The following is a 23,152-nucleotide window of genomic DNA, read 5'->3' on the forward strand; positions in this document are numbered from 1 at the left end:
GCTGACAGGACAGAGCCTGCATGGGATTCTCTCTCTCTCCCTCTCTCTGGCCCTCCCCCACTTGCGCTGTCTCTCTCAAAATAAATAAATAAACTTTAAAATTTTTTAAATGAATTAATAAGTATTTTTAAGTTTTCTCCATTTTAAATTTCTAACGTGTTATGTGACTGGCTCACTCAGTGGAGCGTACAATTCTTGGTCTCCGGGTCATGAGTTCGAGCCCCAGGCTGGGGGTAGAAATTACTTAACATAAAACAAATTGCTTAAAAATGTTTAAACAATAAACTTCTAATACAGTAAATACCAATGGGTATAACCTAAGGTCCTTCATCTTTATTAAGACTAGAAATCAAGAAGGAACCAAAACATTCAGGGATTAAAATTCTATTTGAGAAATGCTGAGCTTAGAGAATCAGGTCTGGAGGAGAAAAGAAGCGAATCAGTTAGGATACTTTCTGCTATGGGAAACCGAAAACTCCATTTGGGGGCACCTGGGTGGCTCAGTTGGTTAAGTGTCTGACTTTGGCCCAGGTCATGATCTCCCGGTTCATGAGTTTGAGCCCCGCATCAGAGTGAGAGAGCCTAAAGCCTGCTTCGTATTGTGTCCCTCTCTCTGCCCCTCCCCCAATCATACCCTTTCTCTCTCCCTCTCTCTCTCTCAAAAATAAATAAGCATTAAAGAAAAGAAACTCATTTTAACTGAGTTAAAGGAAAAGGAAATCTTTTCTCTCACATGAAGAAAGTCCCAGATGGGGCTGCTCCAAGGTTAGTTGACTCAGCAGCTACATCACATCAAGGACCCTGGACCCTTCCACTCCTCTGCTCTGCTGCCCACAGCTTTGGCTTCAACTCTAGGAAGGTGGTCACAAGATCATGACAGTGACAATCAGAGTGGCATGTCTTCTTGTCCACATACAGCAGAGAAGAAACAAGAAAGAGAAAACCTTCTGCTGCCCACGGAATATAAACCCTTCTGTTGGTCTGACCAGTCCATCATGAGTTAGCACCCACCAGGGGAATGCCATGCACTGATGTGACTGGACCTGCCTTGGAGCTGAGGTCTGGGAAGCCCCTTGAGGAAAACTAAAGGAGAGGGAAGGTTCTTAAGAGAAGAGGAAGGGAAGAAGTAGATGCCACATAGGCTGGAACTCTCATTCCAACGGGCAGGAAAACAGAGACGTGAGTCTGGCTGGGCTCCTAGTGCCAAGGTCAAAATCAGACCCCAGGAAGGATCCAGCTAGCAAGCTACTAACCAATGGCTCTGTCCAGCAGATGTTCCGCTGGTTCCACCACAACTACTGTCTCCTTTGTCACTGGACCATAGATGCCACTGCCGTTACCACCACTGCAAAAGTGACCTTGAATTGCATCACTTGAATCCAAAGTCCCGGGCTGGAGCATCAGACTGGTTTACCTAAGCCGCATGTCACTGTCAGGAGCAGGAGAGGGCATGTCCCACCCCCTTCAGCTCCCACGGGAGAGGCGTGACCCTTCCACCAAGACTCACAGCCCTGGAGGAAAGCCACCCAAATAAGGATATCTGGATGCAGGTGGCCAAAAATGACAAGTACTCCCTTTGAACAGATGAAAATTCTTCAGAAATAACTCAGATCAAACAAGGATAGATAGAAAGGTAGATAGATGATGGATAGAGAGAGACAGACAGACAGACACGGATGAGATTCTTATATACACATACTTTGGGGCGCCTGGGTGGCTCAGTCGGTTGAGTGTCCGACTTCGGCTCAGGTCATGATCTCACGGTCCGTGAGTTCGAGCCCCACGTCGGGCTCTGTCCTGACAGCTCAGAGCCTGGAGCCTGTTTCGGATTCTGTGTCTCCCTCTCTCTCTGTCCCTCCCCTGTTCATGCTCTGTCTCTGTCTCAAAAATAAATAAACGTTAAAAAAAAATTATATACACATACTTTATATATACATACAAAGCTATGCTTATTTACTTACTTATTTATTCATAGCAAGCACAAGAGAAGTCATTTAATTCCAGTATACTGTTTACTAGCTGTGTGCCCTTGCTTAAACCTGCTATGTCTCTGTTTGCTATCTGTAATACAGGGATAATAAGAAAACCTACCTCATGAGAATATTGCAGAGACTAAAGTATTTGTAACATGCTTAGCACAATGTCTAGAAATGTTCATTATTAATACCAGAGCAGCGAAGAAGGAACATTGACATGGCAGAAAATATTTTTAAATTTTTAAGTTTATTTATTTATTTAGAGAGAGGGAAGGGGCAGAGAGAGGGGGAGGGAGAGAATCCCAAGGCTCCACACTGTCAGTATAGAGCCTGACGTGGGGTTCAAAGTCAGGAACCTCGAGATCATTACCTGAGACGAAATCAAGAGTCAGACCCTTAACCGACTGAGCCACCCAGGCACGCTGACATGGCAGAATATATTTAACTGAAAATTGTTTTCTCAACCTTCAAGGCTCACCAATAGCCAAGGAGGGGAGTTTCTGATTTCCTGCTGGGGACACCTCCAGGGTCAGGGGCTGAGAAGCAAATCTAGTTACCTTAGGTAACAGCATGGATGCCACCTTTGACCTCAGAGCAAGACAACTTCTGGACGTGTATCACCTATTTCCCTATCAGCCCAGAGGCAGTGAGTCTCAGGCAAGTACCCTAAACCTTCAGAAGACAGATCTTCTCAGTCCTCAGGCCACCAGAGAGAAAAGTTTGAAGGAAAATATACATCTATATAATTTTTAACCAACATATTAATAGTAACTATCCCTAAGGGTGTTGTCATGGGGCGTTTGTATTTTCTTCCTTTCCTTACCAGAATTTTCTAGTCTCTAAAATAAATACATATTAATTTTGTTATCTTGATGTGTAATAATATATAATTATGTATTCATATATTATTTATTACATTTAAAATATACACTATATATTTTAATGATTTTGTCTAAAACTGATCATGACATCACTCTTCTTTTTTTAACGTTTATTTATTTTTTGAGAGACAGAGATAGACAGAGCATGAGCAGGGGAGGGGCAGAGAGAAAGAGAGAGTCACAGAATCCAAAGCAGGCTCCAGGCTCCCAGCTGTCAGCACAGAGCCCGGCACGGGGCTCGAACTCACAAACCGTGAGATCGTGACCTGAGCTGAAGTCGGAGGCTTAACCAACAGAGCCACCCAGGTGCCCCTCAATCATTCTTTTTAATATGACTTTGGGAACACGTGTATACAGATGACCTGAGATCACACTTCAGAGTGTGTGTATGAGGAAAACGTGAAAGGTGGGCTTGGGAACCTCAGGGCTGCTCAACCCCCAACGCTCTTTAGTGAAAATAATTTTTCTCCCTCTTTTTTCAAGGTTTTATTTTTAGGTAATCTCTATACCCAACACGGGCCTTGAATTTACAACCCTGAGATTAAGAGTCACGTGCTCCACTGACTGAGCCAGCCAGGTGCCTGTTAGTGAAAATAATTTTTTTTATGTTTATGTTTGAGAGAGAGAAAGAGCGAGAGCAGGGGAGGGACAAGGAAGGGGTAGACGGAGGATCAGAAGCGGGCTCTATGCTGACAGCAGACAGCCTGACGTGGGGATCGAACTCACGAACCACGAGATCACAACCTGAGCCGACATCAGATGCTTAACAGACTGAGCCACCCAGGCGCACTGAAAATAATTTTTAACAAAAGACTTCATGAGGATAAAGAAGTTCCAGATAATAATGGCCACTGTTCACTGAGCTTTGCATGCATGACTGCACCGAACCATCCAACCCCAGAGGTAAATAAACATCGGCACCCCTGTTTTACAGATGAAGAACCCGGGGCTCATCTGCCTTCTCAATTTAGGGACTCGAGAGGGACACATGTGCTCGGGCAGTAGGAGAAAGGTCTGGCCTGGTGAGGGGTCCCCTGTAGGCTGGGGAAGCAGCGACCAGCTACCCTTCTGAAGGGCACTCATAGCAAAGGACTGGAGAAGGCCCGGCGCTCCTCGGCCAGAAACCCAGGGGAGCAGTCCACGCTGTCTCGGCCAGTCTTTCACTTTTCCTTATTCCATCAGCAGAGCTCATGTCATCTGGAAGCTTCTTTTCATGGCAATGGATTTTTTTTGCGTGTGCTCCTGTTATGAGCTAGGCGCTGCAGGGAGCGAAGAAGCATGTGACACGTGGCCTTTGGCCTTAATGAAAGCCATTCCGATTTGCAGACAAGACCTATCGGCCACTAATCTAATCACTAGTGAACAAAGTTTCCAGACCTCAGAGAAAGGGGTCAGGGAGAGTCGATAAATAGGTTTTGGCTGTACTACACAATCACTGCTAGGGAAGTTTGGACAGGAAACTCATTTACAGAGTGCTAGCTGTGTGCCAGACCCACTTCACACACTCCCTCTTTCCGTCCTCGCAGCAACCTCCGTGGCCTGTGGTCCCCCTGGGGACCTGAAGCCCTGAGGGGTCCGACGACTGTCTGAAGCCACACCAGTTGGTACCAAGGGGCAGAGCCCGATCCCCACCCCCGGTCTGTCCGACTCCTAATCAAGTCTGAGACCCCCTCCAGATGTCTGTTACTCAATTAGAAATGTCCTGTGAGCCTCCAACGTGCTGTGAGTATCAGAGTGCATTTAGGAGAGTAATGCTGGTATGGTGGGAGAAGCTTCTGGAACCCTGTTGCACAGGCCTCAGCCAATGGTATAAAACACACGCCTGGAATACCAGTAAATGTCATGCTCAAATCAGAGTCAACAATAAGCTCTTTTATGCACAGTTTCGTCACCCATGTGATAAAAGGGATCATACTTCTCTCACCGTTGAGTTCTTGCAGTTTCCTCCCACTTCTCGTGGGTGGGTTAGGAGGCCTGGAGGGCCTGCTGGGGGACAGGGAGCTGGCTTCCCAGCCGTTCTGTCCCTGTGCCCCACAACCAAGTGGCCGGGAGGGACGGAGGGCCATGCTAGGTGGCTCTCCCCCTCCCCTCCACTTGCCAGGGCAGTCAGTGTCCTCGTCACCAGGAGGACAGGTGGCCGCATGCGTGCCACAGCTCTGGCACTGCCACACTCTCCAGCTGAGAAGAGAGGGCACATAAAAGTGGGCATCCGAACTAATGCAGGAGGGTGACCAGCTCTCCAGGGCACCGGCATCTCAGAGAGCACTCAGCAGGCAGGATTTTGCCTTTTAAAGTCAAGCTAGTCCCGGACAAACCAAGAAAAGTTGGTCACCTCACCCAACCTCTCCTAATATGACCTCCTGCTCTTGTCTTTCCCAGCCACACGAATGCCCCATCCCGTGTGGTCCCCGGAGGGTAGGCTTTGCTAACAGCTAACACCCTCATCACCGTTTCCTCGGGCTCAGGCACTTAATGTAGTTGTGTCATTTAAACCTCGGCACAGGACCAGGGAGAAATTACAATGGTCACCTCCTTTCACAGATGAGGAAACTGAGGTTTAGACAGGTAAACAACGCATATACAAATAGCTCCATAAAACAGCTTCTGCCCACCACCAAGTTTACTCTGCTTTCTGAAGTTTGCCAGAGTGACAGGGAGGGAGGGTGGAAGTCAAGAAGGATTCAAGAAGGAAATTAGGAAGGAAGGAAGGAAGGGAGGAAGGGAGGGAGGGAGGAAGGAAGGGAGGAGGGAAAGGAGGAAGGAAGGAAGGAAGGAAGGAAGGAAGGAAAGAAGGAAGGAAGGAAAGAGGAAAGGGAGGGAGGGAGGGAGGGAGAGAGGGAGGAAGGAAGGAAGGGAGGAAGGAAGGAAGGGAGGAGGGAAAGGAGGAAGGAAGGAAGGAAGGAAGGAAGGAAGGAAGGGAGGGAGGGAGGGAGAAGGAAGGATGGGAGGGAGGGAGGAAGGAAGGAAAGGAAAGAAGTTTGGACAGAAGGAAGGGAGGGAAGAGAAGAGGGAAGGAAGGGGGAGAACAGATGTAAGAAAGATGGAGAGAGGAAGGAGGGTAAGAGAGAGAGAGCAGGAGAGAGTTGGGAGACTTGATCATCCTCCCGGAGAACATGCTGCATCTGGGCAACCCCTTCCGAAGCAGGCACTCGGTCCCCGTCCTCGACTTGCTCCCCACTCGGCTCTCCGGGGGAGCTGACAGAGCACCAGCTGCAGCTCATTTTACTCCCCGCTAGAAATGAGGATATTATCATAGGATATTCATTCCTATTTTTATAAATAATTCATCTTTTTTTTTGCACGAAAAGTTAAACAGCCTGAAGCCAGAACATTTAAAAGGAACGTTGGTGCCTTATTCATAAAATAATAATGTGCTGGTTTGCCAGACAGTTTGTGAAAGTCCCAAAGCTAAAATACACCGAGTTCTGGGGCTATTTTTAGCCTGGAAAAGGCCTTCCGATGTCTTTCTCAGTTCACACTTGATAAGGGCAGTGTTATGCTTTCTCTGAATGCGGGCTTTCCCAAATCAGTTACATTCACAGAGGGAAATCTAAAAGACAACTTGGCAAATAGCATATTTATAAAATCCAGGCCCCCGGTACACAAATGCTTTTTTTAACTCCACAAAAAAATAAATCATAAACAAAAGGATAATGGAGTCTAGGGTCAGCCACAGCTATGGAAAATGGGGCCACAGATTGTTAATGTTTACGTGAGCCTTTTTCCCAAGGCTGACAGGGAGAGTTCTTTTGCAGAGACAGCATTTCCAGAGTTGGAAACTTTTCGAAGCAACTGGCAGACAATAAGACTTGGGCGTCCGTGTGACCATGGGTCCTCCCTTCCCCTTGACATTATGTCTTTTACAAGATCTTTATTTTTGCCACCTGTGATGATCTTTCAAATACTAAGATTACTCTTGCCATATTATCTTCAGGGGAACACACAAAGACTCATAATGTTGGTTGCCTGTGACACAGGGTAACCAACAACTTGGTTGGTGACTGATGGTTTTCCTGGAACGCGGGACTCTCAGGGCCAAGCCAGAAAGTCCCAGGCAAAGCAGAACCAGTTGGACATCCCACCTATGCTGAGGGACTCTGGATCACTGGGACCCTGGGCGAGGGAGAAAATGGTGACGATATACCCTTACACACATTTGGAATACTGAACCATGTGAGTTTATTACTTGTTCCAAAAAATAAGTTAAAAATGTTTTGTTAAGAACTAATCACCATCCTGTGTTTTACAGCAAGGTGATACTCTCGAGCCTGCCCAAAGGAGTACAAACCATTAAACTCCATCCCATGGTATATGCTCCATTGATCAAGTTTAATCCACACAGCTAGGTAGGACTAAAACGCAGCACCACGAAAAAGCAACTAGGCTGACGGATACCTACTGAAGCCATTGTCTCTAAATCTGACGACAGGTGAAACATCTCAAATGTTACATGATTTCACCTCTTGGAATTTGTGGTAAGGAAATAAGAATTAGCTTGGGTATTTAGTAACCAAAACATCTGTGGCAGTATTGTTAGTGATTGTAAAAAGACAGAAATGAGGTAAATGTCTAACAATAGCAGCTTGCGAACATAAATAATAGAATGTCCAGACAGTAGAATAATATGTAACAATTTTAAAGATTTTATTTTTTTAAGTAATTGCTATACCCAATGGGACTCGAACTCACAACCCTGAGGTCACGACTCACATGCTCTGCCAACAGAAGCCAGCCAGGTCCCCGAAATGATGCTGTAGAGGAATCTTTTATCCTGAAATATGTTCCTGATATATTAAGTGATACATTAAATAATAAATATATTAAAAGCAGGTTACAAACTATGCATGTTTTGATCTCACTTTTATTTAAAAAGAAACAGAAAACAATCTAAAATACTAAAGTGCTGGGGTGCCTGGGTGGCTCAGTCAGTTAAGCATCCGACTTTGACTCAAGTCATGATCTCATGGTTTATGGGTTCATGCCCCACATCGGGCTCTGTGCTGACAGCTCAGAGCCTAGAGCCTGCTTTGGATTCTGTGTCTCCCTCTCTCTCTCTCTGCCCTTCCCCACTCACACTGTCTCTCTCTCTCTCTCTCTAAAATAAATAAACATAATTTTTTTTTAAAGTATCTTTGTTTCTTGTCTGCATTTTCTGATCTTTCTGAAATGATATGTATTGCCTTGTAACAATAAAAATGATACATTTTGAAAATGAAAGTATAGGCCTGGATCTATTAAGTATTATGGAAACGAATGAAGCAAAGGTTATTTCACATCCAACTTTCCCCCACACAGCAGTCTGTGCTACCAGGACGTGCAATAAAAATGTTTTAATAGCATGTTTAAAAATGTGCTGTTACTATCAGGTGAGAGAGCTCTTTACTAAAATGAGTTAGACCTCTACGAATGGCCAACGATAGTTTACGAGACCCGTGCAAAATTAACATTATTACATTCAAGTTCTGCTTCGTTTATTATTCCGTTAGTTCCTAAAATATATACTCCAAGGGACTTTACCATGATTCACCCAAAGAACTCAAAATTGTTCAAACTTCTGTAATACTCACTCTCACAACACCGGAAGGTAAGTGGGGCTCTCGTGGTTATTCCATTTCAAAGATTAGAGGGGCGCCTGGGTGGTTCAGTCGGTTAAGCGTCGGGCTTCGGCTCAGCTCACGGTGTCACAGATCGTGAGTTCAAGCCCTGTGTCAGGTTCTATGCTGACAGCTCAGAGCCTGGAGCCTGCTTCAGATTCTGTGTCTCCCTCTCTCTCTGCCCCTCCCCGACTCGTGCTCTGTCTCTCTCTCTCTCTCTCAAAAATAAACAGTAAAAAAAAGAGAGAGAGAACGGAGGCCTAATGAGGTCATGTAACTTGCCCGGGGCTGGACACGAGTGCCTGCAGGCCTTCTCTCCCCGAGGCCAGCCTCTCATTTGCTGGCCTCCATCTGGTTAGTATTGTCAAACCATGGAAACGGTGGGCCGTTGCCAAAGAGAAATATTTCTATCAAAGTTTCTCCAGTGTCCCCTAGGAGACCCCCCAACAACCAGTGATGACATAATACTGGCTGATGGTGCCCTCCCGGCCAATCACGCTGCGGCAGAAGGCACCACCCAGCGAGAAACTTTCTACGGGATTTCAACAGGACACAAAGCCCTGGGGGCGTGATGTGGGGGGGCCCCCACCTCTGAGCCCGGGCTGCACCGTCTGTCCACGGCTCCTCTTGCACTGCCGTGCTGGTCTCGTACACGTCAAGGTCACATCCATTCGCTTTCTTCTCAAAATGAAGATTCTGACAGGGGAAGACCAGCTGGGCAGAACTAAACAAGCCACAGACTTCTTTCTCCAGCCAAGTGGAGGGTGAGGAGGGGGGCAGCTCACCCTCTGGGGGGCTGTTTGTAAAATAAATAGCGAACATCGTGAGGCCAACTCCAGCCTGCTTGACGAGAACACACCAGCTATTGTCTCTGTGTTTCAGGGTCTGCACTTCCAAGCGGGAGCCACCCCCCCCAACCCGCCCACCTGTGTCCAGAGACACCCCTCCAGGCCTGTCCTGCTGTGATTCCCACAACTGGCATCATCAGCCTCCCGCCGGAGGCCCGAATTAGGTTGCACGTTTGCGAAAGTTCATGTTTTGATTCCCAGGCAGAGCTCTTTGAAGGACTGGGGCAGAGAAGTGGTAAGTTTTGAGATGGTCCCGGGTGGCATCTCTCCCAAACCCCACACTGCGAATTCCCAACTTGCAGCCCTCTGTGGATGCCTCCCCGGCTCCACTCTGGACCCTTCTTTCTCCAAAATGACCTTGCCACCTGCTTCCCAAGAAGGGCTACTCCGCATCCTTCTCCACCTTTCCGGGCTCCCCTGGGGTCTCAGGGCTGTGGCCCGCCTCCACCTTGACCCTGGATCCCGTCTCCTCTGTGTCCTCGAAGGCTTTTGTTCCACCAACCGCCTCTACTTTCTCCAGGATCTTCAGTCCTCTGCTAGACACCCCTGCTTTCGAAAAAAAAAAAAAAAAAAAAATCCCTGAACTTTGCTTGTCTCCTTCGTCCCTCAATATCTCTTGCTATTCCTCCCCCGAACCTCTAGGTGGCCTTTAATGATGCTGGGGCTTCCTGCCTTGGAAGTCTCTGCTCCCTGGAGGGACTGGCCCTCTTTCTCTCCGGATGTCCCATCTTCCCTGTGACCTTCCGTCTTCCTCTCTGCATCCGGCACCTCTGCCTGTAGCTCAGTCCACAGGGCTTCCACCCGAGACCTCTCCTCATTCCGCACCCTCTCCCTGGGTCCTCAACCATGGCCCCGGCTTTAAACCACCCTCTCCGTGTGCCCCATGACCATTCTTAAGATCTTCTGATTCCAGGGGCACCTGGGTGACTCAGTCTGTTACGGGTCTGACTCTTGATTTGGGCTCAGGTCAAGATCTCGCAGTTCATGAGTTCAAGTCCCACGTTGGGCTCCAAGCTGATGGTGTGGAGTCTTTTTGAGATTCTCTCTCTCTCCCTCTCTCTCTGCCCCTCCCCCCTTGCTCATGCTCCCTCTCTCCCTCTCTCTCAAAATAACTAAACTTAAAAAAATAAAATAAAAGATCTTCTGATTCCAGAAACCTCAAAACTGTGCAAAATTGGATTCTCATCTTCCCACCCCCAACCTCTCCTGGCTCTGGAACGCCCTAGCTCTACTGGCAACCTGGGGGGCTCCCATACTCTTCCCCCTGCTCACTGCCACATTGCCAAACCCTGTCTCTACTCCCTCAAAATGAAGTCCAAAACCACCCACATTCATCTGCTTATCTGTCTTCCCAACACACACACACACACACACACACACACACACACACACACACAAATGCAATAGCCATCAAATCAGAACTGTTTTGTTCATAGCTATATCCCCACCAGACAGAAATATGCCTGGCACAGAGTGAATATTCAGTAAATGTCACTCCACTGAATGAACAAATACATAATGACTGAGTTTATGTCAGGTAACATCATGGTTAAGCATATCTATTTAAATTCAGAAGGCAAGAGTTTGAGTCTTGGTTCTGCCATTTACTCTTTGTGTGACTTTTTAAACTGAATTAACTTACCCTGAGTCTGAATTTCCTGATCTCTAATGTGGGCATAAAAATAGCAGATGACTCAAGAGTTCATTGTCAGGATGAAATGAGAAAACACATGTAAAGAGCTCATCCTGGTGCCAGGTACACGTGAAGACATCAGTAGGCATTAGATATGATTGTTGTCATTCTTTCCTGTCTTCAGATCCCACCTGTGTCATATCATCTCCCAAACTGGTCCCTCAGAGTCCAGACTCCTCCCCTCAGGTGAGTCCTCAATCCTACTCTCAGAACCAGAGTGATCTTCACAAATGCAAAATAGAGCATAATACTCCTTTGCTGAAACCTTGTAGGTGAACTCCGCCTCTAGAGTCCAAATCCCATAGTCTGGCCTCAGCTTTCCCACCCCCAGCTTCATCTACCCTCAACCCCATGGACCCTAAACTCTACTAAACCACTTGCTGTCCCTCCCCTCCAGGCTATTGTCTGAGCTATTCTCTAGTTCTAGGAGAAATGTTCTCTACCCTTCTCCCCTCCTAATCATTCTACAAATAAGACATAGACTCCTCTGTGAAGCTTTTCCTCATCTCTCATTCACACACACACACACACACACCCCCCCCACCATCCCATGCAAACTTACTACAGCCCATTTACACTCCTCTATGACAGCTAGGGTGACCAACCTTCCCAGCTCACTCAGGACTGAGGGGTTTTGAAGAATGCAGGACTTTTAGTGCTAAAACCAGAGAGTCCTACGCAAATGGGGCGTTTGGTCACCCTAATAGCATCGATCACATTGTTTAGGAATTAGCTGTCTTTCTGATAAGATTGTAGAGCACAAATTTTGTCTTGCTTATCTTCATATCCCCAACATCTAACCTAGTGTCAGGCACATTTATAATTATATGGTCCATATTCAATAAATATTTGCTAAACGTATTCACTGAGATAACAGCTAATTGGGGCAGCAGAAGAGCTATTGGCCATGGCTCAAATCCTGTCCCCCTTCCTGCATGACCTTGGACAAGTTATTACTTTCATTTATATATTTATTTGTTTGTCCCCAAATGATTCGAGGCAAATTTCTTGGTCTCGCTGAGCCTCTGTTTGCTCATTTGTACAATGGAAGATAATAATATCCATTTCATAGAGATGTTGCAAAGATTAAATGGATGTAAAGTGGTTCAAATAACTCCCGGCACATAACAAGCTTTCAGTAAATGCTAACTGCTATTACTATTGTCCTATGTATTATTATTTAAAGAGTTAACACAGTGCGTTCAATAAAGGCTGCTCCCTTCCTGCCATTAAATAAATGAATGCAGGTGGCCTTAAGTGTAATTATGCCACAGAAAAAAAAAAGCAGCCCTTAAAACAGTGGTCAGCCACCTTGGCTGCACATTAGGACCCCCTAGGGAACTTTTACAAAGACTGATGCCCAACCCCTTACCAATTAATTCAAATCTCCAGTGATGAATCCGCACATCAGCCCCTTTAAAGGGCTCCCCTGGAGATTCTAATAGGCGGCCAGGTTGAGAAGTTCTGCCTTAGGGCACCAGGTTCCTCACTCTTTAACTCTTAATTGCTGGGCTGGGTCTTTCCAAATAGTTATCCCTAATGTAGCTGTTGTCAGCAGTCAAAAGGGCTTAATTCCCTTTGTCCCCCTCCCTTGTCCTCAGGGCAAGAACTGGAGAATTTCCAGCTGACCTGAGGGGAGCAGGCGTTGGCCTCTCCTGTTACCCATCCCAGGCTGTACCCTACCTGGTTCTAAAGCCTTGGCCTGGCCCCTGCTGCTCCCTTCCCCTCAGCCTCCTCACAGCTTCATGATCTCTCAGGAACAGAAAGAAATGAAAAGAGGTCACTTTATCTGTGTCTACCCTAAGGGTACAGATGGTTTTCTTTTCCAGCCAGCATTTCTCAAAAGGGGCTCCACAGACATCTTCTCAGGGACCAACCAGTTTGGCGTGAGAAAAGCTTTGTTGGCTTTTTCGACTTGCTGATAATCTAAAATGTGACTACTGCACATCCTCTGGTCGGCCCGTCTTAAGAGACCCACTGCAGGAACTGAGTGCCCGGGTTTGTGCTTTGTAACATAAAGGCCGTGCACACGTACAGATTCCGAATAGTCTTAACAGAGGGAGCAAGGCAGAAAACTGAGTCCTGCTACGGCACCAGGCAGTAGAAGCAAAACAGACTCAAAGTGACCAGGAAGTAGCCTTAGTGTCAAGTCAGCTGTAGAAACAAAGCCAGTTTGTGTGTGGCTTTTCATAATGTTCGCAGCGGCTAATTAGCACTGAAGATACATTTAGGATACTTTTTTTCCCATTCCAAAACCCTAGGTAGAGAAAGCCCATTTAATTTTTTCATTAATGTTTATTTTTAAGAGAGAGACAGGCAGCACGAGTGGAGGCGGGGCAGAGAGAGAGGGAGACAACAGAATCTGAAGCAGGCTCCAGGCTCTGAGCTGTCAGCACAGAGCCTGACGTGGGGCTCGACCCCATGAACCGTGAGATCGTGACCTGAGCTGAAGTCAGATGCTTAACTGACTGAGCCACCCAGGTGTCCCTCCCATTTAAAGTAGATTTTAGGGCTTCTGGGTGGCTCAGTGGGTTGAGCATCTGACTCTTGATTTCGGCTCAGTTCATGATCCCAGGGTCGTGGGATCGAGCCCCACATCAGGCTCTGAGCTGAGCAGGGAGCTTGCTTAAGATGCTCTCTGTCTCTGTCTGCCCCTCTCCCCAGCTCATGCCCTCTCTCTCTAAAATAAAATAGACTTTAGTAAGGCTAACCATATCTTTTAGTGAACGTGAGTGATCTACAGATCATTAAAATAATGATTCACTTCATTAAAACCTCATTACCATCAGCAATTGAGAATTGCTCACTGGCTCACTGGTGGTTATACAGTGTCTGATTGTCCAGCACTAGAAAATACAGCTTGGGTGCGACTGATACCATTTGTAACTATTCTTATGAGAAGAGAGAGTCTCTGCATTGGTAATATGAAGTGGAAATACAGAAACTAGACCCGAGGCTACATCTTTCCATTATTAAGCCAGCAATCGTGATTTATTTTTAGTAGAACCTGACCATAAATCCCATCAAAATAATACCGTTTATTTAGATGTTGTGCCTATGCACTTTCTTTTGCTTTTAATTTATAACTTTGGAGCGGGGTGGGGGAGGTTATAGGTGTATAAGAGCTGTAAGCATTAACAGTTTTATCTGGTTTTATTTTATACCTAATTAAGAGACGACAAAAATAATTCCAGTCTTTGTTGTCTGTCCTCCATGATCTTTTCCTTCCTGGTTTGGAAACTTGTGGTGATAGATCGAAATCATCTGGGGGCACTGTCAGGTCCTGCCCTGGTCATACAGAGGTCAGTAACAGCAGTTTGGAGTGGGAGACACTCCCTGGGCTGCAAGTCTGCTTTGTCAACACAGGTAGAGCCTACTTTGTCACTTAACAGCTATGGGTCCTTGGCCAAGTCACTTCATCACTACTGAGCCCTCTCTCCTCCCCCCCCCCCCCATCCCCACCAGACCTCACCTTCCTGAGATGTACCATCCTCTGACTCCACCTTCCAGTGGCTCTGCGATCCTCTCACAACAACTCTAGGTAGAGGATGAAGCCCAGAAGGGTTTGGGGGCAGACCCGACTGAGAATTCTGATCCAGGCACTGACCTTGAACACAAGCTCTCTGAGCTTCAGGTTCCTTAATGCAGAACAGAGAGAAGAAGGCTGTTGTCATGAGGTGTTTCTTAGACTAAACAAGATGAGAACTCTCTAGGAGGCACAGAACATGCCCCTTCCCAAGGACTGCTCAGGGAACATTCCATGCCGCCATTAGAGTTCCCACAAAATCCCCCCAGGGGGCTCTGGGCCAGCCGGGAAGGAGAATGTTTTTTAGGCTTTGGTTTTTAACCTCAGCCCATAACCTCTTTTCGTCCATATAAGGTCATCCTGAATCTTCTCTAGATTTCTGAATAGCTCACCACAGGATGCACAAGGGGAGATGGGGAACCTTGGGGAACAGAGCAAGAGGGGTCAGGCTGAGGCTGGGGAATGGTGGGGCCCAGGGCTGGCCCTGTTGCTGCACAGAGAGACAGCATCCTCCCCTCAGGAATAGGGACTTCTCCCATTACAAGGCCATTGGAGGTGAGGCCCTCCTTTCCTGTGCACTTTTTAGCTAGTTGTAACTAAGCAAACTAGATTTGCATTTTTATTTCAGTAAGGTGTAAATGACTAATCAAACGTACACACATCTGCCATGCTTGTTTACCTATGTGAAACTAATTAGTAGACTCCAATCCCACCCAGGAAACGTGGGCGGGGAGAGCAATATTTACTGGGTCCCTCCCCACGTAAGGTCAGCCCTGGACTGGGGAGAAGCCCCTTGCTCCTACGCTCCCAGCAAGGAGAGGCAACTCCCACTCTGGAAAGCAAGAGGCTGCCCCAGCCTTAAGCCCAGAGACCCCAGATTTTTCCAAGCCCAGGTTCCCAGTACCTGGTGGGCGTGTGGGAGGGGGCTTCCCATTCAGCCAGGATTCACAGAACCCCCAGAATGTGAGCCCTCCTCCCTGGCAGAGAGTTCCTGTCACCTGGACCCCTGAGGGGACCCAGTGGGTCTGGAATATCAAACCCCATTTTCTGTTCTCCTCACCTCCTCCTAGCTGCTCCAAGAAATCCTGCATAAAAGATCAGCTCTTCTCAGTTCTGTCTGATATTATATTAGTTCACTGTTGTATCACAGTAGCACAGAGTGGGAGGCTTCGACAGCAGAAATGTACTGTCTCACAGTCTGGAGGCCAGAAGTCCAAGGTCAAGGTTTCAGCAGGCCTGGTTTCTTCTGAGGCTGCTCTCCTTCGCTGGCAGATGGCTGCCTCCTCACTCTGTATTCACTTTGGGGTTCAGTTGTTCCTCTGTGCGTGCACAGGTCTATTCCAAATCCTCTCATAACAACACCGGTCATAATGAATTAGGACCCACCCTAAAGACCTCATTTTAACTAAATTACCTCTTTAAAGACATTCTTTCCAAGTACAGTTGGAGATAATGAGGTACAGGAGGTTAGGACTTCAACATATGAGTTGGGGGCTGGAGGGGCAGGGACACAACTCAGCCTATAACAGCCTATATTACTTTTTAAAAAGATTTGTTAGTGTTTATTTTTGAGAGAGAGACAGAGCGTGAGCAGGGGAGGGGCAGAGACAGAGAGAGAGAGAGAGAGAGAGAGAGAGAGAGAGAGACAGAATCCGAAGCAGGCTCCAGGCTCTAAGCTGTCAGCACAGAGCCTGATGCGGGGCTAGAACTCACTAACCGTGAGATCATGACCTGAGCCAAAGTCAGACGCTGAACTGAGTGAGCCACCCAGGTGCCCCATGATGGTTACTTTTACGCATCAACTTGACTAGGCTATGGCGTCCAGCTGTTCGGCCATACATCCGTGTAGATGTTGCTGTGAAGGTATTAGATGCGATTAACATTTATTATTTTTTTTAATGTTTATTTTTGAAAGACGGTGTGAGCGGGGGAGGGGCAGAGAGAGAGTGAGACACAGAATTTGAAGCAGGCTCCAGGCTCTGAGCTGTCAGCACAGAGCCCAACATAGAGCTCAAACCCACGAACTGTGAGATCATGACCTGAGCTGAAGTCGGATACTTAACCGACTGAGTCACCCAGGCACCCCTAGGTGAGATTAACATTTAAATCAGTAGATTTTGAGTAAGACGCATTAACCTTCATAGTGTGGGCCTCATCCAACCAGTTGAAGACCTTAAGTCCAGACTGAGGTCCCCCAAAGAAAAGGAATTCTGCCTCCAGAGTGCAACACAAAAATTCCCCGAGTTTCCAGCCTTGGACTCAAGACTGCAACATCAACTCTTGCCTCAACTTCCAGCCTTCCAGCTTGCCCTGCAAATGGCAGACTTTTCAGCCACCACAATGTCATGAGCCAGTTCCTTACAACAAATCTGTCTCTCTTGCCCTATTCAACAGGAAAGATATATGTCTCATCTTAAATTCTCAGAAGAATCCTAACTAATACAGATATTCATTTCCAATACTCCTGTATTGCAATAATTATGATTACATTAGCATGGGATTATATCCACAGTAATTTTTCTTTTATAAGAAGTCCAGTAGCAAGTGACAGCAGTTCCCTCGCTCAGGGAGGGAACGTGTCACCATTGAGATCCCACTCTGTCTCCTACCTCTGCTTTCCTGCACACTGGATGCATTCTCTGGCAGGTTCTCTCTGCATATCATGGTGGCAAGATGGTGGGCCAAAGCCCCAGCGTCAAACTGGGAGATCCTACCCTCTCAGCAACCCTAATGGAAAGAGCAATTCTTTAGTACCCAAGAGCTCTAACACAAGTCCCCAAATTGTATCTCATTAGATAAACGTAGGTCACACGCCCATTCCTAAAATAATCATGGCCAGTATTCTCTTTTTCCAGCAATTGGTTTAAATGTGAGCACATGATCTAGTTCGGGAAAGGCCATTGAGGATTTCCCAGAAAGGTTTCTCTCCCTCCATGATAACAGAGGGGCTTGTGAGAAAAAAAAAGCTTTTGACCCCTTCTCTGACATCTTGCTTTAGAGGCTCTCAGGTGAGCCTGGGACACCAGAAGGTATAATGGGAGACTAGCCTAGGACACGAGCCCTTTCACTGAGGACAGCAGCAGAAAGACAGAGACAGTGTCTTTGATGATCTTGTTGGGCCTCTGAGCAATCTTGAGACTACCTACTTCCAGAAATCTTGCTAATGAAATTTAAAATGTCCTGTGGGTCCAAGCCACTGGTACCTGTCACTAAAACCAATCCTAAGTGAAAAAGACATTTTCCCAAACTCAGTGTTCTCACCTATGAAATAGGAGCAAACATTAGCACCTTCTGCGGTTAGCATCAGCATTAAATGAAATAATGCCTAGTAGTGTCTGACACACAGAAAACAGTCAAGGAACTTTGGTTTCATTTCCTATGGCCAGTCCCTCTGGCTCTTTTAAATTCTAAGTATTCCTCAATGGATTAATTGATTGCTTTGTCAGACCTTCCTCATCTCAGATATTGTATTGCTAAGCTTCTCCTTTCCAGAGTAGTTGGTTCCCTACTTGTCTGGGCCAAGGCCTTTCTCCATCTGGTCTCAAAGATCTGAGTCTGTAACTAGAGAAATGCCCTCTTGTTCCCCAGTTAAGATGTACTATCATCATGGATTACTGCAAAACCCTTTCTTGTTTTGTTTTTTCCTTTTTGATCCCTTTTCCTACTTAAACACACTTGCACACACACCTCTGCCGCTCTTAACCACTCTAATGTTTTTTTACGTATGTGAATTCTTTTTGAGAGAGAGAGAGAGAGCATACAAGCATGGCAGAGAGAGAAAGGGATATAGAGAATCCCAAGCAGGCTCCACACTGTCAGCATAGAGCCTGATCCGGGGCTCGAACTCACAAACCATGAGATCATGACCTGAGCCAAAATCAAGAGTCAGATGCTTAACCGAATGAGCCACCCAGGCGCCGCCCCCCCCACCATTGATTTCTTTTAAGTGATCTCATATCCAGCAAAATCTTGCTGAGTCTACTTATTACTTCTACTGGTTGATCCTGTTGGATTATTCAAGTAGATATTTAAATTTTTTTTTTAACGTTTTATTTATTTTTGAGACAGAGAGAGACAGAGCATGAACAGGGGAGGGTCAGAGAGAGGGAGACACAGAATCTGAAACAGGCTCCAGGCTCTGAGCTGTCAGCACAGAGCCCAATGCGGGACTCGAACTCACAGACCGCGAGATCATGACCTGAGCTGAAGTCGGCCGCTTAACTGACTGAGCCACCCAGGTGCCCCTCAAGTAGATATTTAGATCATATGTGAACGGTTTTATTTCTTCCTTTCCAATCCTTTCTTCTCTTATCTCCTTTTCACCCTGATGGGTAGCTTCTCTGTGTCAAACAACAGCAGCATAGGAGTATCAGTGAAATCTTGGGCAAATTTCCTCTCCTTTCCTGACCCTCCGTTTCCCCAGCCAATAAACCGTCCCCATGGACTTGTGAGGATCACGATAATAAACCCAAAGTTCCTGGCACCCAGTCAGTGCTAAAAGCATAGAATGTAGCTTTACTAATGCCCCTAATAAACATATGAATTGTCCATTTCTTTGTATGCTGTGTATCCCACTGTTACAGGGAGTTGTACCATTTAAAATATATAGGATATCTAGGGGCACCTGGGTGGCTCAGTCAGCTAAGCATCCAACTTTGGCTCAGGTCATGATCTCACAGTTGATGAGTTTGAGCCCCGCATTGGGCTCTATGCTGATAGCTGAGAGCCTGGAGGCCCCTCCCCCACGCATCTCTCTCTCTCTCTCTCTCTCTCTCTCTCTCTCTCAAAAATAAATAAACATTAAAAAAATTTTAATACATAGGATATCTAAAGTAGAGAGATGGTAATTTTTATTTGAATCTACAATGGAGGGCTCGGTCGGTTAAATATCCGACTCTTGATTTCAGCTGAGATCATGATCTCGGGGTTCATGGGTTCCCGCCCCATGTCAGGCTCTGCATTGACAGTCTGGAGCCTGCTTGGGATTTTCTCTCTTCTTCTCTCTCTCTGCCCCTCCCTTGCTCACTCCCTCTCTCTTTCTCTCAAAATAAACTTTTAAAAACTCTTTTTTTTAATAAAATGAATAATTTTTAAGACTGGTGGAAAGGATTTCAGCCCCCTACCAACTGCAAAGTTGTCCACTGGAAGTATTAACCAAGTATAACCACAGCAAGTTAGCAGTATCAGCACCAGATGCATAGATCACCCCAACTTTTCACTCTGATTTCATAAAGTTAATGTGTCAGCAAACTTGTTATCAACATGTTCTAAAACAAGCTCTCATGATGAGCATGATGGTGGTAGAGACTCTGGAATAAACTGAATTTCATACGTTCTAAACAGACGGGCGATGATTAAAACAGGAAAAAAAAATAACAGCGTGTCAATTTTTTTATTCAACCCAAATATTCTGGTGAGGAAAACACGATAACCTATTACTTATCACATCTCAGGTTTTATTTCCATATAGTAGGTCAGGGCTTAAAATACGATAGATAATGTAAAGGCATAAATAAACTCTAAGTTTTATCCAATCTTTGAAAAAGGTACAAGCCATCAGGCAACTTTCTTTATTAAGTCAGATTTTTTAATTAAGTTAAGAAAAACTAGTAGCTCCACTAAGTGTTGATACGGGCTTGTGCTGGTTGGCTGGTCTTTCCCCCTTCAGACGCGTATTGAAATGCTGATAAGTGGATTGCTAACAGTAATTATAAATATTCTGGGGAACGTGATTTCCAAGCTCTGATTTTCAGGAAATTGCCGAGTCTTTGCTCTATTTGGGTGAAAGCATGTTTGTATAACAGCCTAGCAATAAAAACCATCTCTGAAAACTATTCTGTTCTTTGATGTGACTGCAGGGAATTTCTCACGGCTGATGACAAGGATTTTAAACAACATTTGCACCACTTGGACAGCTTTTCTATTCTGCTTGGAACTGGGTGGTTTTTGCAATCCCCCTTAGTGACATCATGGTGAACTGAACAGCAAGAAATACAATTCCCTCCCAGTGTGCTCATACCTCACCGTGGCTGACGGGTGGTTACCGCCGTGGAAATGGAGTTTGATTTCCCTACACTGACTGTCCTGATTCTCTGATCTCAGCACTTTTCCCCTGTGATCCTAAGCTGGAAAATTGTTTTGTATATGAGCTACCACAGTGCATTTCAAGTGGAACTGTAGAATTTACGTTTTAGAAATTGCCTGTCCTATCAACTATCTGTATCCCTACCCTGTACACCATCTCCACAAAACATGTCACGGATGAGGCATACGAAGACTTGGTAGGTATTTCAAAGTTTGTATTCAGTACCTACTGTATGCCTACCTCACGGAAAGGGAACATAGCATCATTGTATCATTAATTCTCCTGTGAGATACTAGAAAACATATACTGGTCTCTGCCTCTGGTTCCTGGCACAGGGTCTTAAAACCCTTATAATTCCCTGGGTGATAAGAGGAGCGTCTTTTGTTCTAACCAGGTTAACTTTGGGTGAACTCCTGGATGGCACCTGGGTGGAGGCTGGTCACTGGAAAGACCCAGCCATGATTAGAAGAGCTTGCAATTTTCATTCTCTTGAGAAGGCGGAGGGAGGGAAAATGAGAGTCAAATGATACCTATGTGATGAAGCCACTGTCAAACCCCAAAAGCACAAGGTTCAGAGAGCTTCCAGACTGGCGAACGTATCCACATGGGTGGGCGGTGCACCCCAAATCCACCGGGACAGAGTTCCTGTGCCCTGGACCCTCCCAGACCTTACCCTTTGTGTCTCTTCATCTGGCTGTCCATCTGTTTCCTTTATCGTGTCCTTTAATAAACTGGTACCCATTAGCATTTCCCTGAGTTCTATGAGCCACTCTCGCAATCAAATCCGAGGAGGGAAGAGGCCTCTGGCTGGCAGCTAAGTCAGGCAGAAGTTGTGGGTAACCTGGGAAATACCACTTTCTTATTTATTTTTTATTTGAGAGACAGTGTGCGTGACAGTGTGAGCAAGGGAGAAGGGCAGAGGGAGAGGGAAAGAGAGAATCTTAAGCAGACTCCACACTGAGTGCAGAGCCCAATTTGGGGCTGAATCTCACAACTGTGAGATCATGACCTGAGCTAAAACCAAGAGTCAGACGCTAAACCAGTTGAGCCAGCCGGGCACCCCAGCACTTACTACTTCCGCTTGGCATCTGAAGTGGGGGGCAGTCTTGTAGGACTGAGCCCTTGACCCGCGGGATCTGTCTCTAGATGCACAGAGTCAGGATTGAGTTGCATCGTAGACACCCCACTGGGGTCACAGAGACTTGCTTGGTGGAGGGAACCCCATACATCTGGTGTCAGAAATGCTGTGAGTGCGGTCGTGTGTGAGAGTGCAGGAGAAATACATGGAGGACGGGGTTTCCCCACGACATCTCCTAGGGGCCCTGAAGATGGCTGACAGCAATAACAATGCCAAACTCACCGATAATGGCTACTGAGAAAGCACATCACAGTAGCTGAGAGTATAGTCTGGAGTCAGAAACCCTGCCTCAAACCTCAGCTCTGGGGCTCCTGGGTGGCTCCGTGAGTTTAGCATCTGACTCTTGATTTTGGCTCAGGTCAGGATCTCACGGTCTGTGGGTTCGAGCCCCACATCAGGATCTGTGCTGCCAGTGCAGCCTGCTTGGGATTACCTCTCTCTCTCAAATAAATTTTTTACAAAATCCCAGCTCTGCCACTTTAGCGTGTCACCCTCGTTCCTCAGCCTCTCTGTGCTTTGGTCTCCTTGTCTGTAAAACAGGAATAACAGCACTACCACAAAAGCCTCACGGAAATTAGGTGAGATGATGTAGATGACACTCTCTGTGGGTTACAAATTGTCTTCGTCTGGGAACAACCCATAAGGTTGTACTTTCCTCATGCAAAGAGACACCCAGAGGGGGGCGCCCTCTGGCACTGGCTCGGCAGCTTGAGGGTGCTGGGACTGAGGTCCTGAGGGGCCACTGCTGCTGTCCAGCAGTCATGGTCAGATTCCCGGCAGGGAGTAGGAAGGCGGGCGAAGGCAGGACAAAAGGACGTGGCCTCACTCTAGTCACACACCCTCCGTGCAACTTTCCAGAATCTTCTCAGTGTCTGGGCTCCTCACCTCCCACACAGGTCTGGCCCATCCCCTCACTGACATGGTTCTTTCTCAGCTTACTCATGACTCCACAAGGCTACATTTAGCAGACATTTTTCATTCCTCATCTTTCCTGACCTCTCTCTCTCTCCCAGTGGAGTGAGATTCCCTCCTTGAAATATGTTCTTCCTGTGGCGTCCATGACACCCTGCTCTCTGCTTCTCTTCCTGTATCTCTGGTGGCTCCTCCTGTCCCCTGAGCATATTCCTTCTCCTCAACCCAACCCCAAAGTGCAGGCGTCCTCAGGCTGGGCTCAGACCCTCTGCTGACTCACCCGATCTCTCTCATCAGGCAGCCTCAGCCATGTCCACAGCTTAATTTCCACCTGCACCCTCCTGATGCCCAACTTCCCCTCTGCAGCCCAGACCTCTCCTCTGACTCCAGACCTGAGCATCGAGTCACCACCCAAATTTTCATGGCTTGTTCCAAAGGCTTCTTGCACTCAAAATATCCCAGAGAGCGCCCACGGTCTCCTAGGCCCTAAGCACTCCCC

At 46.7% G+C, this 23,152-nt stretch overlaps 2 long non-coding RNA genes across 2 annotated transcripts; one reads left to right on the forward strand and one right to left on the reverse strand.

Moving 5' to 3' along the window:
- The first annotated feature begins 9,123 nt into the window (after positions 1-9,123).
- Positions 9,124-21,314, forward strand: LOC122221647. Its single transcript, XR_006203354.1, has 4 exons — positions 9,124-9,215; positions 9,334-9,534; positions 11,117-11,178; positions 20,377-21,314. It is a non-coding gene; the product is annotated as an uncharacterized LOC122221647 (long non-coding RNA).
- On the reverse strand, positions 9,528-15,673 carry LOC122221649. Its single transcript, XR_006203357.1, has 3 exons — positions 15,579-15,673; positions 14,465-14,630; positions 9,528-9,845 (listed from the first exon to the last, which is right to left on the reverse strand). It is a non-coding gene; the product is annotated as an uncharacterized LOC122221649 (long non-coding RNA).
- Positions 21,315-23,152: the final 1,838 nt, after the last annotated feature.

This window comes from Panthera leo, chromosome B3 (assembly GCF_018350215.1).
Source record: "Panthera leo isolate Ple1 chromosome B3, P.leo_Ple1_pat1.1, whole genome shotgun sequence".
Taxonomy (NCBI): domain Eukaryota; kingdom Metazoa; phylum Chordata; class Mammalia; order Carnivora; family Felidae; genus Panthera; species Panthera leo.